The sequence below is a fragment of the Sus scrofa genome, chromosome Y, assembly GCF_000003025.6.
Source record: "Sus scrofa isolate TJ Tabasco breed Duroc chromosome Y, Sscrofa11.1, whole genome shotgun sequence".
Lineage (NCBI taxonomy): Eukaryota > Metazoa > Chordata > Mammalia > Artiodactyla > Suidae > Sus > Sus scrofa.
Genome location: NC_010462.3, coordinates 5,454,795 through 5,471,535, shown reverse-complemented (window position 1 = coordinate 5,471,535; position 16,741 = coordinate 5,454,795). Strand labels below are relative to the sequence as shown.

The window sequence follows — 16,741 nt, the reverse complement described above, 5'->3', positions numbered from 1 at the left end:
ATTTTTTGGCTGCTGCTGTTTCGGGCTTCAACTCCCCTTGAAGGAGATGAACCCCCAAAGCCTGAGGCTGCGTCTCCTTGTAATGCCTCTTCCCCACCTTGGCCAGCCTGGGCTGCGCACTCCGTGCAGGAGAGGGCAGGTCACCCACGCTCACTGCTAGGTTTGCAGAGGGAGGAACACACAAGGCCACGTTCGTAAAGCCAAAGAGGTTTATGAAGGCATCCGAGGGGCACGGGTGGAACTCAAGACGGCACCAGCTCTGACTGTGCGGAGGTGCTGGGCTTATAAAGGGTCTGAGGCGAGAATCTGTGGCTCGATGGAGTTCATGGCGGGAAGTTGTGGCAGGAATGACGAAGGCGGGGAAGGTCCAGGGAGGCGGGTGTAGTCCCATGACAGAGGGGAGTTCATCCTTGTAGGAGGTGAGTCTATGTAGGCAGTTGTTTTGCGCAGCTCATTGTTTCTTGCTGCCCATTCTGAGAGAGGGTGTCCACAGCATCTCTCCAAGGTGAGCAGCCACATGTGGGCATTGGGAAGGGGGTGTGTCTCCATCCTTCTGGGAACCTGTCACTCACAAGGCCACCATAGAATCTGTTCCCCGTGCCAATAAGCTGTCTTGCCCAAGACCATGAGAAGATCCAATGGCGTCTCCACTCAGGTCCCCGGGTGGGGTGTGAAGACTGCTGCAGAGCAAGTTGGACCCCCTCTCTTTAACCTGCATCCACGTGAGTCCTCTCCCCCTCTCTGATCACGTACCTTCACTGGAATCAATTTGCAAAACGTCCACCGTTGCAATGCAGCCGGGGACCCAGGAAACTGTGCCCGTCATGGAACCAGACGTCCTGGTCCTTATCTCTCGGGTCAGCATTCTGAGACGGAGGGGAAGCCTTTCCCTTCAAAACACAAGGACTTGGGGGCTTGCACACGGTTTCAGGGGCCGTAAAACCCGAGCCTGGAAGATGTGCACGTTTGCACACCTGAGTGCTGTCACCGTGCATGGTCTCCCCCCCAGGGTGTGGCCGATCACCAGAGCAACGTAGTCTTTCTTGAGTTGGGGAGCCGTTGCTGTGGCAATCAGTGGGAGCTACTGTGGCAGAGCTGGGCACCTGTGGGGCATAAAATACCCAGACAGGAGCTGATGGGATGTCGGATTATGGGGTGATGACCCAGGGTGGCGGTACGGTGCCTGTGCCTTGTCTCCCACGTGGAGATGCTGCTGCCTTTCTCTGAAGGGTGATGTCTTCATGAGGACAAGAGTGAAGGGCTGGCGTCTTGGAGAGAAGAAATGGGGTGAGACTTTAGCATCCAGGACAGGCCAGAAGTTGGTTCGTCCTTTCTCTCTTTCTCTCTTTCTTTTTCTTTCTCTCTCTCTCTCTCTTTTCCTTTCTCTCTCTCTTTCTCTCTTTCTCTCTCTCTTTCTCTCTTTCTCTCTTTCTCTCTTTCTTTCTTTATCTCTTTCTCTCTCTTTCTTTCTCTCTTTCTCTCTTTCTTTCTCTTTCTCTCTTTCTTTCTCTTTCTCTCTCTCTTTCTTTCTCTTTTCTTTCTTCCTTCCTTCCTTCCTTCCTTCTTTCTTCTTTCTTTCCTTCTTTCTTTCTTCTTTCTTTCTTTCTTTCTTTCTTTCTTTCTTTCTTTCTTTCTTTCTTTCTTTCTTTCTTTCTTTCTTCCTTCCTTCCTTCCTTCCTTCCTTCCTTCCTTCCTTCCTTCCTTCCTTCCTTCCTTTCTTTCTTTCTTTCTTTCGGAAATAGTTCTTGGGTGGCTGTGTGATGAGAACACTGAACCCTAACTACTGCATGTGTGGCAATGCCAGCTCCTTAATCCACTGAGTGAGATCATGCATTGAACCTGTGACCTCACAGGGACAGTGTTGGGTTCTTAACCTGCTGAGCTGCAGCAGGAACGCTGAAATCTAGTTTTGATTGCAGTTAGTCCTTTCTAGGTTTTTATTGGAATGGAATTATATACTGGTATCCCAAGGGCTTTTTTCTGGATTTTTCATATTATTATTATTATTTTTTTTGCTTTTTAGGGCTACACCCTGCTGTTCCCAGGCTAGGGGTCAAATCAGAGCTACATCTGATAGCCTATGGCACTGGCACAGCCACAGCAGATCCGAGCCGTGTCTCTACAACACGCCTCACAGCAATGCCAGATCCCTGACCCACTGAGCGAGGGTCAGGGATGGAACCTGCATCTTCACAAATACTGGTCAGATTCGTTTCTGCTGTGCCACAAGGAGAACTCCTATTAAAGCTTTGAGATGTGTTTTGTAGGTGCCATGCAGATGGTGTAATTAACATCCCTCCCGCCAAGAAATGATTGGGTAGGAGTATAGACTACTGGACCCACATGTACCAGGGATAAGAAAGGGCTAATTATTCACACTTGAGAGCAAAGGAGGGGCTGATGTCTTAGTTGTTTTTTCTTTTTAATTGTTGTTTGGGGCATGGGCTGGGGTATTGGGTGCTTCAAACTACCTGCTGGCACCGAGAGCATAAATAATGGTATTCTCACGAGGCCAACTAGCTGTAGGGCAAATGTACCCCAGACGTAATGAGGCTCGAATGCTCTCATCCATCAAATAGCAAAAGTGAGAAGCCTGACTCTTTACACGATGTATTCCAAGATACTGGGTGAGCCTGTGTGCCTTTAAAAAAAATTTTTTTTTAATTGGAGTAAAGTTGACTTAAAAGTTGCATCAGTTTGAGGTATACGGCAAAGTGAATCTGTGATAATATACATATATCCATTCTTTTCCATCTAAGCTATGATGGAGTATTGGCTAGCCTTCCCCTGGGCTAGACAGAAGGTCCTTGTTATATGCATACATGCAAATATTGTCCTTTTAGGGCTGCCCCCCACCCCCCGCGGCATAGGGAAGTACCCAGGCTAGGGGTCGAATCAGAGCTGCAGCTGCAGGTCTACACCACAGCCACAGCAAGGCAGAAGTTGAGCCATGGCTGTGACCTACACCGCAGCTCACGGCAGCACCAGATCCCTGACCCACTGAGCGAGGCCAGGGATTGAACCTGCATCCTCACGGATACTATTTGGATTCATTACCACTGAGCCACAATGGGAACTCCCTATAATATATGTATGTATGCATATATATAATGTGTATATGTCAGTCCCAACCTGCCAATTTATCCCTCCCCCTAATGTTTCCCCTTTGGTAACTATAAGTTTGGTTTCAAAATCTTTGAGTCTGTTTCTCTTTTGTGAATAAGTTACTCTGTATCATTTTAAAAACTGGATTCCACATATTGGTGATGGCATATGCTATTGGTGTCTGTCTCACTTCATGTAGTTTGATCATCTCCAGGTCCATCCATGTTGCTGCAAATGGCATGATTTTGTTCTTTTTTATGGCTGAGTAATATTCCATTGTGTACATGTACCACATCTTTATCCATTCCTCTGTCACTGGACATTTGGATTGCTTGTGTGTCTTGGCTATTGCAAATAGTGCCACTATGAATTGGGGGGTGCATGTATCTTTTTGATTATGGTTTTCTCTGGATATATGCCCAGGGGTGTGATTGCTGGATCATATTGTAGTTCTTTTTTTAAATGAATTTTATTACATGTAGAGTTGCACAATGATCATCACAACACAATTTTATAGCATTCCCATCCCAAACCTCCAAAGCATTCCCCCACCCCCCTTCTGTCTCGTTTCAAAACCATAAGTTTTTCAAAGTCTGTGAGTCAGTATCTATTCTGCAAAGAAGTTCACTGTGTCCTTTTTTTAGATTCCACATGTAGGTGATAGCATTTGATGTTGGTGTCTGGCTGTCTGATTAACTTCACTTAGCATGATCATTTCTAGGTCCACCCATGTTGCTCCAAATGCCTTTCCTTCTTTCCTTTTCATGGCTGAGTAATATTCCATTGTATATATGTACCACATCTTCTTTATCTGCTCCTCTGTAGATAGACATTTAGGTTGCTTCCATGCCACTGTGAGTGGTGGAGTGCATGAATCTTTTTGAATTATGATTTTATTCAGATAGATGCCCAGGAGTGGGATTGCTGGATCCTATGGTAGTTCTATATTTAGTTTTCTTTCTTTTTTTTCTCTTTTTTGTCTTTTTGCTATTTCTTTGGGCTGCTCCCGCGGCATACGGAGGTTCCCAGGCTAGGGGTCGAATCAGAGCTGTAGCCACTGGCCTACGCCAGAGCCACAGCAACGCAGGATCTGAGCCACGTCTGCAACCTACACCACAGCTCAGAGCAACGCCAGATCGTTAACCCACTGAGCAAGGGCAGGGACCGAACCCGCAACCTCATGGTTCCTAGTCAGATTCCTAAACCACTGCGCCACGACGGGAACTCCCCTATTTTAGTTTTCTGAGGAATCTCCATACTGTTCTCCATAGTGACTGCACCAATTGACATTCCCACCAACAGTGAAGGAGGGGTTCCCTTTTCTCCACACCCTCTATGTGCCTTTTTAAAAGTTTTATTGAATTATAGGTGTAACGTTGTGGTAATGTCTGCTATGCAATAAAGCGATTGAGTTATCTACACACACCTACCCACTTTTATCAGATTCTTTGCCCGCATAGGTCATTGGCTCAATTCCCTGTGCTCTACAGCAACGTTCTGGTTGTACCATTTTTTGTCGTCGTTGTTTGGTAGTAGCTGCTCATAGGGGTTGACTAGAAATTGTTTATCCTTGCACCTGACAGTGAATTGTTTGCTTGATTCCCAGTTTGCAGCTCTTTGAAATAGAGTTGCTGTGTATCCTTCCGTGTAAGTCTTAGTGGACACATGTTTTGTTTCTCTTAGGAATTTTTCTCTCCGAGTTGTGGAATTCAGTCATATACTACAGGAAGGAACCAGTGATTTTATAAGAAATTTGACGAGCTATTTCCCCAAGCAGCTGTGCCATTTTACACCCCCACAAGCAAAATAGCAGAGTCCTGCTTGCTCCACATCTTCAGCAGCATTTGCTCTTTTTGGATCTGCTTCTTGCTGTTAGCCTGTCAGGAGGCTCCTTATGGTTCTTGATGGCTCTAAGCTGCTGCTTCTCGGTCTCTCCTGAGATGGAACATCTTTTCACATGCAGAGCGGTCCTTCACGTGGGCAAAGTGTCTGTGCAAGGAGTTTTGCCCATTAAAAAAAATGTCTTTGGGGACTTCTCGCGTTGTAAGAGGCAGCTATATATTTAGATTTTGTGAGATTTCCCCGTTGAAGTAGTTCTGAGCCTGAAACCTCTTTGCGTTACCTTCATGGTAGCTACAGAAAATGAGAAGCTCTGCAGTTCTGAGGCATTCTAATATTTCAGCTCTTTGAATGGTGTGTGTTGTCTGCATCCTAAGAAATCATTGCCGTCCCTAAGGTTAAAAAGGTTTTCTCTGACCTCTTCTAGAAGTTTCATAGTGTGACTTTTTATGTTGAGGCCAGTGATGAATTTCACGTGGCCTTTGGAATGTGCCGTGGGAGTGGAGAGTGAAGATTTATGTGTCCATCTGGATGCTTGGGCCATTTACATCAGATTTAATGAAAAATCTTTTATTTTCGTCTCTGTTGGATAACCTGGGTAACTTTTAAAATTCATGTGTGCGGGTTTATTTTTGGACTCTTATTTAGATGATGTGTATGCCTCTGTATGTATCTGCATTATCAATGGGATGTTTCAATCCCCTGCAAAATTCATATATTCAAATCTTAACTTCTGAGGGAGTGGTGTTTAGCGTTGGTGGGGAGTTCCCATTGTGGCTCAGCAGAAATGAATCTGACTAGTATCCATGAAATGCAGATTTGATCCTTGGTCTTGCTCAGTGGGTTAAGGATATGGCGTTGCTGTGAGCTGTGGTGTAGGACAGACGTGGGTCGGATCTGGCATTGCTGTGGCTGTGGTGCAGGCCAGCAGCTACAGCTCCGATTCAACGCCTAGCCTGGGAACTTCCATATGCTGCAGGTGCAGCCCTTAAAAAAAAAAAAAAAAAGGACAAATAGAGTTGATGGACTCTGGGGGGTGATGAGGTCATGACAGTAAAATCACTGAAATTAATTTTTTAAAAGCATGACTTGTAAGCTTTCAGGGAGACAAGAGGCAAACTAAAATACTCAATTCTTCGCCAAAAAGTTAGGCAGAGGGGAGGGGGAAGAGGAAATATAGGACGAAGAGAACACATTTTGGAAGATGGTCAAATTAAACTAATATTGGCATTGCTATAAACGGTCTAATATTCCCATTAAGACAGATTGTCCAACAGGACCCGTGAAGCGAAGAGAAACAACACGTTCTTTCTACAAGTGTGACTTAAATATGACCCCAGAAGGAGTTAGAAGAAAAACCATAGAAAAGGAAAAAGGAGGTGAGTCTTAGTTGTAGGAAAGTGGAGCAACTGTGGTAACATCAGACAGAGTAGACATCAGGTCAGGAAATACGAGCTGAGATAAAGAGGGAGATGTCTTTCATTGATGCTGCCTCTCTGTTTCACTACACTCTCCTAAAATTAAACAAAACCCTGGGAATTGGCACAGCCGCTGTGGAAAACAGTATGGAAATTTCTCAAAACACTCAATGTAGAATTATCATATGACCCAGCAATCCCACTCCTGGGCATCTCTCTGAAGAAAACCATGATTCAAAAAGATTACATGCACCTTATGTTCACTGCAGCACTATTCACAATCGCCAAGACATGGAAACAACCTAAATGTCCATTGACAGGTGAATAGATTAAGAAGATGTGGTCCATAGACACAGTGGAATACTACTCAGCCATAAAAAGGACAAAATAATGCCATTTGCAGCAACATGGATGCAACTAGAGATTCTCATACTAAATGAAGTACGTCAGAAAGAGAAAGACAAATACATCACTTACTTGTAAACTCTAAAATATAGCACGGATGAACCTATCTACAGACAGAAACAGACTCACAGACATGGAGTCCAGACTTGTGGGAAGGGGAGAGAATAGGCTAGATGGGGATTTGGGGTTCGCAGGTGCAAACTATGACACTGCAAATGGAGAAGCAGTGAGGTCCTGCTGTCCAGCAAGAGGGACTCTATCCAGTCTCTTGAGATGGAACATGATGGAAGACAATAGGAGAAAAAGAATATATATATGTGACTGGGCCACTTTGCTGTACAGCAGAAATAGACAACACATTATAAATCAACTATGATAATTTTTTTTTCAGAAGCATCTTTACTCCAATGCATTCCTTCTCAGACACTCTTCTTACTGGAGAGGAGTCTTGAACCCAAGAGAGCAAATGTGAGTGCTTAAGTTGGTAGAATTCCATCCCTGAGTATGCTTTCTGGCTCTGTGGCAGGTCCTTGAAGTTCTGTTCCAGTGATTTCATGATCCCTCTACTAGGTAGCTCCCTGTGTCACAGAGCACAAACCTGACACCGTACTGAGTCTAATCCTTGACCACTAATGCTGTGCTCTGTTGCCTGTGCTGACTCACGCCGACTCTGCACCTTTTGTCAAAAGAACCGCTGTCTATCACGTGAAACCCACAGGAGAGTCTGTTCTGAAGGCTCTGCCTCCCAGCCTTGACCTATAAAGCTATAAGACTTTTCATTCACAGGAAGATAAAAAGGTGCAGAACAGAGACTTAACCTTGGTCTTGTTGGAGGTTTCCTGGAACGTGCTGACCTGACCTGGGTGCACAGCTGCAAAAACAGAGGGATTCCTGCACCGGGAAGTCTGCAGCCGCTCACCACACTCCCTACCCTTTTGGTTATCAAAGCTGTCTGAATCCCAGCTTAGTCAAGACGGGCCTTTGGGATGCTGGTTCACCACCGCCTCAGGCTGCTGGCTTTCTGAATAATGTCACTCTTCTTTGCCCTGACTCCTTGATCCTTGATTTATTCTATTCACCTGTCCTATGGCGAGTACTTTGAGCTTGAACTGGGTAACCTGCTGTGGTTATAGACAGTCAGCCCTGACGTTAAATGCACCTGAATTAGGGGAGGGAAGTAGGGTTCTGTGCTGAACTCAGGAATGCTAAAAATGTTCTAGGACTTGGTTTCAATATATGAGCAAATGACACGAATCCCTCCTACTCAGGTTCTGTGGATGTGTGAGAAAATGCCTTTGTCTAAACTGTTCAGGATTTAAAAAAAAAATTATACATAATTAAAGTTTAAAGCATCATGGACCCTGGAATTCCCCGTGTGGCTCAGTGGGTTGAAAACCTGACACTGGCTCTCTGAGGGTGTGGATTCAACCCTTGGCCTTGCTCAGGGGGTTAAGGATCCGGGATTGCCACAAGCTGTGGCATAGGTCACAGAGGCAGCTCAGATCTGGCGTTGCTGTGGCTGTGGTGTAGGCCTGCAGCTGCAGCTCCAATTCAACTTCTAGCCCGGGAATGTCCTGAAAAGAAGAAAAAAAGACATCGTGGACCCTAAATTTTGTGCAAAGAGCACACATTTATTGTTTGGAAAAGAATAATGTACATAGCAGATGTCCAAAAGTTGGTCCTCTAGCCTCAGAGTCTGATTTGATTTTTCTTCTGGAGCAATGGAACAGATGCTCTCAGGAGGAACCCTTAAAAGACCAAGGGATGCAGGGTAAGACGGGTGGAGAAGCTGAGGACCCGTTCGTGCCTGAGCCCAGGGGAGCTCTGACATATGTAACCCTAGAGAATTCTTCTCTCCCAGGGGAAGGGGGAGAGAACAGAGTTGGTCCAGTCCTGTATTCCGCAGCCATGACTAGCTAGCGGTTGTCCCTGGGTGTGTGTGGCAGGATGTCAGCGTCCTGGTGTCTCCAGGTGAGGTGGAGACAGAGGCTGGTTCTGTGCAAGACTGCAGGTGATGCCACAGCATCCGTGTCAGGGCAGCCTTTGTGGGGAACAGCAGCAGCCACCAGCATGAAAATGGTCTGTAAAACTCTGCATGAGCTCTCCTGACTCGGATAAAATGCCATTGCTTTCCTGCCAGGCCTCCTCCTTCAGGCACTGCCTTGTCTGCCTCCTATACCTTTGCTGGCGGCTACATCACAAGCCATTCATTTCTGTCTCCAAAAGTAACCCCAGGGATTGCACCACAGAGCCACGAATTTCAGCTGCATTTCTGGCTCACCGTTCATGCACAGGTTTTTAATGGGTTTATAATATTCTTCCTCTGAAGAAGAAAAAAAAAAAAGGCTGAACACTCGTGCACACATGCTTAATATTCTTAGTGGTCTCGGGGAAGGAAACACTAGCATAAAAATAGAAACCACCAAGTTTGGTGCGTCTTTTGTGTTTTTTTTTTTTAGGGTACACCTGCAGCATATGATGTTCCCAGGCCAGGGGCTGAATTGGAGCTGCAGGGGCAGGTCTACCCCACAGCCACAGCCACAGCCATACCAGGTCTGAGCTGCATCTGTGACCTACACCACAGCTCACAGCAATGCCAGATCCTTAACCCACTCAATGGGGCCAGGGATCGAACCCATGTCCTCATGGATACTAGTCAGGGTTGTAACCTGCCGAGCCACCGCAGGAACTTCCCCAGGTTGCTTTTTTTTTTTTAATTTTTTACCATAAACGTATTCCACCTATAAAACCTCTCATCTCCACGTCATCCTCACCTCCGTTGCTCAATAGAAGAATGTATGAGATGAAAAAGAAAAGGATTTGACAATTGCTAGAATGTTGGTTTCTGAGTTTTTGCTATTGATTCGTGATCCCTTTGGGGGCTTTCTTCACTCGTGGGTCCTCATGCTTTGCCTGTAAGATCTGTTCTAACCTCATGCTTATGGCACCCCACAGACATGCATCCTGTGTTTTGTTTCTCAACCCCATCTCCTCCGTCCGTAACTGTCTTGTATATATCTTTAAACAGCAGCAGGTTTCTATGACAGAGCAGGCGGGCACTTCTCAGATTTCGCAGTTGGTGAGAATTAACTGGGCGAGGGCTCTCTGGCATCTGTTTGGGTGGAACTCAGGCTTCTGCATGTTGAGCAGAGATTATAACGTAGGTAGCCCACCTCCAGAGACTGACCACCACTCAGTGTGGCTGGATCCAGAGAAGCAGAAGATTGGCTTTTTTTTTTTTCCCATTTCCTCATGCCCCTTAGCTAATATTTTGCATCAGAGGGGTGCTCAGAAATATTCGTAGCAATAAAGTGACAAAAGGTAGCGGATAATACCCACATTCTTAGTAGACCACTGAAAACAAACGTGCGGGTGAAGCATTTCATTTCAAATTCGGAAGTAAAGGTCTGGGTTAGGGTCTCAAGACCCTTGGGAAGTATGGACTGGATGCATCTTTGGCGTTATCACATTCTCTGAACTTTCTGCCACCTTTGGGTGTGTATAATTTTATAATGAATGATAATATGGCAGTGCTGTTATCATGTTGTCATGTCAAAAACAAAAATTTGACACTTGGGTCTCACTATCCTCAGCCTTGTAATTTATCTGATGGATCACCTGCTCATGGATAATTGCTTATACTGCCTGGAGCACATGCCTGGGCTCCCACAAGGTGGCCAAGAAGACTCCTATTCATCCGTCAAAACCCTGACTCTATGTCACCATCTCTGGGAAGTATTTTTTTCCTGTATCTTTTTATCAGTTCCTGTGAAAATCTTTCTTGATTCTGTACCACTTTTGTATTTTAAGCATTTCTATGAAGTTACACATCATATTCTGATTGTATATGTACATGATTACCTCCGTCTTAGAGAAGGTAGGTAGAAATTATATGTTGTAGGTAGAAATTATATGTTTACTTTTTTTTTTTACATATGTACTGTAATTCATTCACTTATTCACTCTAATTTTTTAAGATTGTTTTTTATTTTTAAAAATTTTATTGGAGTCTAGGTGACTTACAATGTTGGAGTCAGGTGTACCGCAAAATGAATCAGTTATACATATACACATATCCATTCTTTTTCAGATTCTTTTTCCACGTAGCTTACTGCTCTGTAGTCCGTCCTTATTACTTAACTATTTTATATGTAATAGGGTATCTATGTTAATCCCAACCTCCTAATGTAACCCTCCCCCAGTGTTTTCCTCTTGGTAACCATAAGTTTGTTTACAAAATCGGTCTCTATTTTGTGAATAATAGAAATAGTAATTTTTGGTATCATTTTTATTAGATTGCACATATTAGCGATCTCATATGATACTTGTCTTTCTCTGACTTACTTCACTTGTTATAATAATTTCTTGGTCCAGCCATGTTGTTGCACATGGCATGATTTTATTCTTTTTTATGGCTGAGTAGTATTCCACTATATATATATATATATATATCACATCTTCTTTATCCATTCCTCTGTTGATGGGTATTGAGGTGGCTTCCATGTCTTGGCTGTTGTGAATAGTGCTGCTATGAACACTGGGGTGCATGTAGCTTTGGAATTATATTTTGTCCAGATATATGCACAAGAATGGCTTTACTAGAACATATGGTAATACTATTTTTAGTTTTTTAAGGAGCCTCCATACTCTTTTTTCCTATAGTGGCTGCACCCGTTTACATTCCCACCAACAGGTAGGAGGGTTCTCTTCTCTCTACTCTGTCTGCAGCATTTATTGTTTGTAGACTTTTTTTACTTTTTTAAAATTACGATTGATTTACAGTATTCCTTCAATTTCTCCTGTACAGCAAAGTAAGCCACATATATATGTGCATATATATATATATATATATATATATATATATATATATGTTCTTCTTTATATAGTATATATATTTGAATATTTATATACATTCTTTTTTTTTCCCATACTGTCTTACATCCTGGTCTATCCCAAGAGACTGGACACAGTTCCCTGTGCTGCACAGCAGGACCTCATTGTTTATCCATTCTCAATGTCCTAGTTTGCATCTAGTAACCCCAAGCTCCCCATCCATCCCACTCCCTCCCCCACTTCTGCCTCCCTGGAATACATAAATCTACTCCCCATGTATGTAAGTCTGTCTCTGTTTGTATATAGGATCTTTTGCACCATATTTTAGATTCTACATATAAGCGATAGCATGTGTCTTTGTCTTTGTCTTTCTTTCTCTCTTTTTTTTTTTTGGTCTTTTTTTTGCCTTTTCTAGGGCTGCTTCCACGGCATATGGAGATTCCCAGGCTAGGGGTCTAATCGGAGCTGTAACCACCGGCCTACATCAGAGCCACAGCAACGCAGGATCCGAGCCTCATCTGCAACCTACACCACAGATCACGGCAATGCCGGATCCTTAACCCACTGAGCAAGGCCAGGGATCGAACCCGCAACCTCATGGTTCCTAGTTGGATTTGTTAACCACTGCGCCACGACGGGAACTCCTGTCTTTCTCTTTCTGACTTCACTTAGTTTGAGACTCTCTAGTTACATCCATGTTACCCCACATGGCATTATTTTGTCCTTTTTATGGCTGAGTAATATTCCATTGTTTATTTTTACATCGTCTTCATCCATTCATGTGTTGACAGACATTTAGGTTGGTTTCATGTCTGGGCTATTGTGACTAGTGCTGCTTTGAACATAAGGGTGCATGGATCTTTTTGAATAAGTGTTTTGTCTGGATACATGCCCAGGAGAGGGATTGCTGGATCTTATGGTAGTTCTATATTTAGTTTTCTGAGGAATCTCCATACTGTTCTCCATTGTGGCTGCACCAATTGACATGTCCACCAATAGGGGAGGAGAGTACCTTTTTCTCCACACCCCTTCCAGCATTGACTGCTTGTAGACTTTTTTTTTTGTCTTTTGTCTTTTTAGGGCTGCACCCATGGCATATAGAGGTTCCCAGGCTAGGAGTCGAATAGGAGCTGCAGCTGCAGGCTGCACAACCCACAACCCGGGATCCAAGCCACATTTAAGACCTCAGCCACGTCAGACCTACAACACAGGTCGCAGCAACGCTGGATTCCCGACTCACTGATCCAGACCAGGGATCGAACCTGCATCCTCATGGATACCCGTCAGATTCGTTTCCACTGCACCACCATGGGAACTCCCATCTGACCCTTTTTTGATGGGGTTGGTTGTTCTTTTCGTATAAAGACTGTATGATATGTTTGTGTACTTTGGAGATGAATCCCTTGTCGGTCACTTCATTTGCAAAGATCTTACCCCATTCTGTGTGTCTTGTCACGTTTTATGATTTCCTTGGCTGTATTCAATCCAGTGTTCAGTGCGTGGCATATGGCCTGAAACATGGCAGAAAAAAATGCAGTTCTTCGAATGTATGTAAATTATATTGCAGTGGTTCACCAAACACCCGCGAGTGATTTTGTGCTTTAGGGGACATTTGACAGTGTCTGGAAAGAGGTTTGGTTGTCACAGGTGGGAGCGTGGGTACTTATGGCATTTGGTGGGCGGAGGCCAGGCGTGCAGCTAAAAATCCTATAATGCACCACGAACAGCCTCCAGAGCAAAGTATGGTCAGGTCCCAGGGACCAGTGCCCAGGTTGAGAAACCCTAATGACAGGAACAGCCCCTGATGGCAAGTTATGTCATGTAATTTGCTGTTTCTCAAAGCACCTGGCAAATGACACACCCAGAATAATTAGTTCCTGGGCAATATGGCAAAGTTAATTTTCGCCTGATGCATTCATTAACCGAAGAAGAGGATTAACCTTTTTCCGTTTTATGAAGGCTTATTTTCCTTTTAGGGCTGCACCTGCGGCACATGGAAGTTCCCAGGCTAGGGGTTGAATTGGAGCTGCAGCTTGCAGCAACCTTTAACCCACTGAGGGAGGCCAGGGATTTAACCTGCCTCCTCATGGACACCATGTCAGGTCCTTAACACCCCGAGCCACAGCAGGAACTCCTGTTTTTTTTTTTTTTTTTTTTTTTTTTTTTTTTTTTTTTTAGAGACAGGAGTGGGCTTCATGCCAGAAAAAAATTCTTTTCCTCTGCCTTTATTTCCAGAATAAAATCCTGGGAGATCTGTCTGGTGTGGTTCATCATTCTCTCGTGTACTTACTGTCAATTAGAAATAAATCCTGGGGAGTTTTGTCCACATACCTTATCTGCACCCACTTCAGAGTCTGAGGAAGAAGAAGAACTACAGAAAGTTTTATCTGTCTTTTTTTTTTTTTTTCCTATCCTTGATGACTCTAGATTCTTTTTGATCACGGTAAGGAATCTCCCAAAAGAGACACTCCAGCAAGTATTTCCTGTGAAATGATCTTGGAACTGTGTTAAAAATGGGACACATCTGCCATGGGCAGTGGTATTGTCCTATATTCCTCATGTAGCCACAGGGATATAGAAGGAGCTTTGCTTTTATCTATGCCGCCGCCTTTCAGAAGACGGGAAAGCCATGCCAGTGTCCAAGAGAGGGGTACGTGTGACTTTTCGACAGACTTGAAGGTAGGCTGGTGGGAGATGTGGCTCATGACAGTCTCAAGTGTCAGAAGGCTTATGGGCTAGAGAAAGAATGCCAGGCTTAATCCTCGTGGTTTTTTTTTTTTCCCCACTGTACAGCAAGGGGAATCAAGTTATCCTTACATGTATACATTACAATTACATTTTTCCCCCCACCCTTTGTTCTGTTGCAACATGAGTATCTAGACATAGTTCTCAGTGCTATTCAGCAGGATCTCCTTGTAAATCTAGTCTAAGTTGTGTCTGATAAGCATATAAATCCTCATGTTTATATGCAGAGCGCTGATGAAATCTGCACACCAGGCACCTGCTCTAATCTGGTGGGTCAAGGAGAGGTGCAGCCATGAGGGATGGATGAGCAGAGGGAGGCAGCTGGACCACAGCCTTGAGAAGAGGTTGAGTGGAGAAGAAAAGGCCAACCTTGCATGAGCCACGGAGAAATGTTTCCTTGTGAAATAAAACACAACCTCTTTTGAGAGCAGAGATGGGTCCCATGGAGTTCCCTGGCGGCTCCGTGGGTTAAGGATTGGGCATCGCCACTGCTGTGGCTCTGGTTGCTATTGCTGCTGGGGTTTGATCCCTGGGACCTTCTGTGTGCAGGGGCCGCCCCTTGCCCCCAATGGATCCTGTATGGCTGGTGCTTAGCATGGGAGAGAGTGTGGGCAAAAGGACATGGGGGAATTAGGGCAAGGGGTGGCAGGTGGTGGCAGGATTTTAAGGAACCCGAGAGAGAGGATGATGTTTAAAATTCATATGGGAAGTGGTGTGTTCTCTTTTCTGGTGTGAAAGGGTAACTCTGGATGCGTAGGGTTGACCGGTCCAGAAGAGAAGCAAGATGCTGCCAAGGAAGAAGGGACCGGGTCCTTTTATTTTCACAGAGGGGGGGACTGCACATTTCCACCTTGTTTTCACTGACAATGGCCACCTGAGTTTTGTGCTCATGGAACAGAGGCAGTGGTGTGCCGTGGTCTGGAGAGGGTTCGTCAGAAGTGGGCAAGCCAAGAGGGATTTACCACGTGGAGTTGACAAGACGCGGGGGCTCATGGGATCTCGCCAGAGCAGAGGGAGCAGGACTGGGGGTGATTCTTGGATCCCCGGGTGACTGGCGGTGACCCACAAGGGATCCTGGGATAGGAGCGACGGTGTGTGGCGTGCTGGCAGAGAGGAGTAGGTGGTGCATCTTGGACAGGATGAGTTCAAGGTGCTGGAGGCACGCAACTGAGGATGCCCTTGAACGTAGAAAGTAAGAAGCCTGAGTTTGGGAAAACAACCCTGCACCTATAGCTCCATGTTTTGAGGGCGGGTGACCCACATCCCGCTTCATCACATAAATACTTCTCTCTTTTTTCTAGAGATTGTCATCGCCTTGGGAGGATAGACAGGGATTTGCCCCTTTCCTAGAGAAGGACTTAAACTTGAGCAAGAGGACTGGGGAGATTCGCTGTTATTTTTTCCCAAATTTTACTGCGTAGCATTGACTGAACAATGTCGTGTTCATTTCAGGGGTACAGCAAAGTGACTCAGGGGTACATGTATGGGTATCCACTCCTTTTCAGGTCCTTTTCCCTTATAGCTTACCACAGAATATGGGGTAACGTTCCCTGTACAAGACAGTAGGTATTTGTTGGTTGTCTGTTTTATATACAGGAGTGTGTGTCTGCGAATCCCAACCTCCCAATTCATCCCTCCCCAACCCCCTCCCCGTCGGTAATCATAAATTCGTCTCCAAACTCATGGAGGCACGTACTGTTTTGTAAATAACTTTACTGGTATCATTTTTAAAATGAGATTCCAGGCAGAGCCTCCGTGCCTGCCTGCTTGCATCTCTCACAAGCGTCCTATCCTAATAAGTCTATTTCTTGCCTATCCCTTTGTCTCTCACTGAATTGTTTCTGCTCGGAGGCATGAAAACCCTGGACCTCAGTGCGTCCAGGCACCAGGCAATAGTCCAGAAGACTGTCACCAGGATCGGGCTGAGATCTGACACCGGATAAAATTCCCCTAAAGAAAGAAGAATGCCTGTCTACCCCTGTCCTGAGTCTTATCTGAAACCCTGTTTTTCTTCTTTGACACGGTAAAACTCCCTGCAATTCTTCGCCAAAGGAGGGCACAATCTTTAAGGCCTTATTCTGCTGTGCCCTCCTTTGCCTGGCAAAGCCATCAAGGCCATTTTTCATTCCTTCACCCTCCCCCCTAAAATAAAAAAATTAAAAAATTAGAGTCCACATATGTGATATCATATGATATTTGTTAGATTTACCTCACTTAATATAATAATCTCTAGGTCTATCTCCCCCCAAAATAAAAAAAAAATTAGATTCCGCATATGTGATATCAAATGATATTTGTCAGATTTACCTCACTAAATACAATCATCTCTAGGTCCATCCATGTTGCTGCAAATGGTATGATTTCATCCTTTTTATGGCTGAGTAATATTCCACTAT

General features: G+C 44.7%; 1 long non-coding RNA gene across 2 annotated transcripts in view; it reads left to right on the top strand.

Annotated features, from left to right (window-relative positions):
• The window catches only part of LOC110257932, a 79,840-nt gene extending 63,363 nt beyond the window's left edge, over positions 1-16,477 (top strand). For both annotated transcript variants that reach the window (XR_002340934.1, XR_002340932.1), the window contains exon 3: positions 16,197-16,477. This is a non-coding gene — a long non-coding RNA (uncharacterized LOC110257932). The remainder of the gene's footprint in view (positions 1-16,196) is intronic.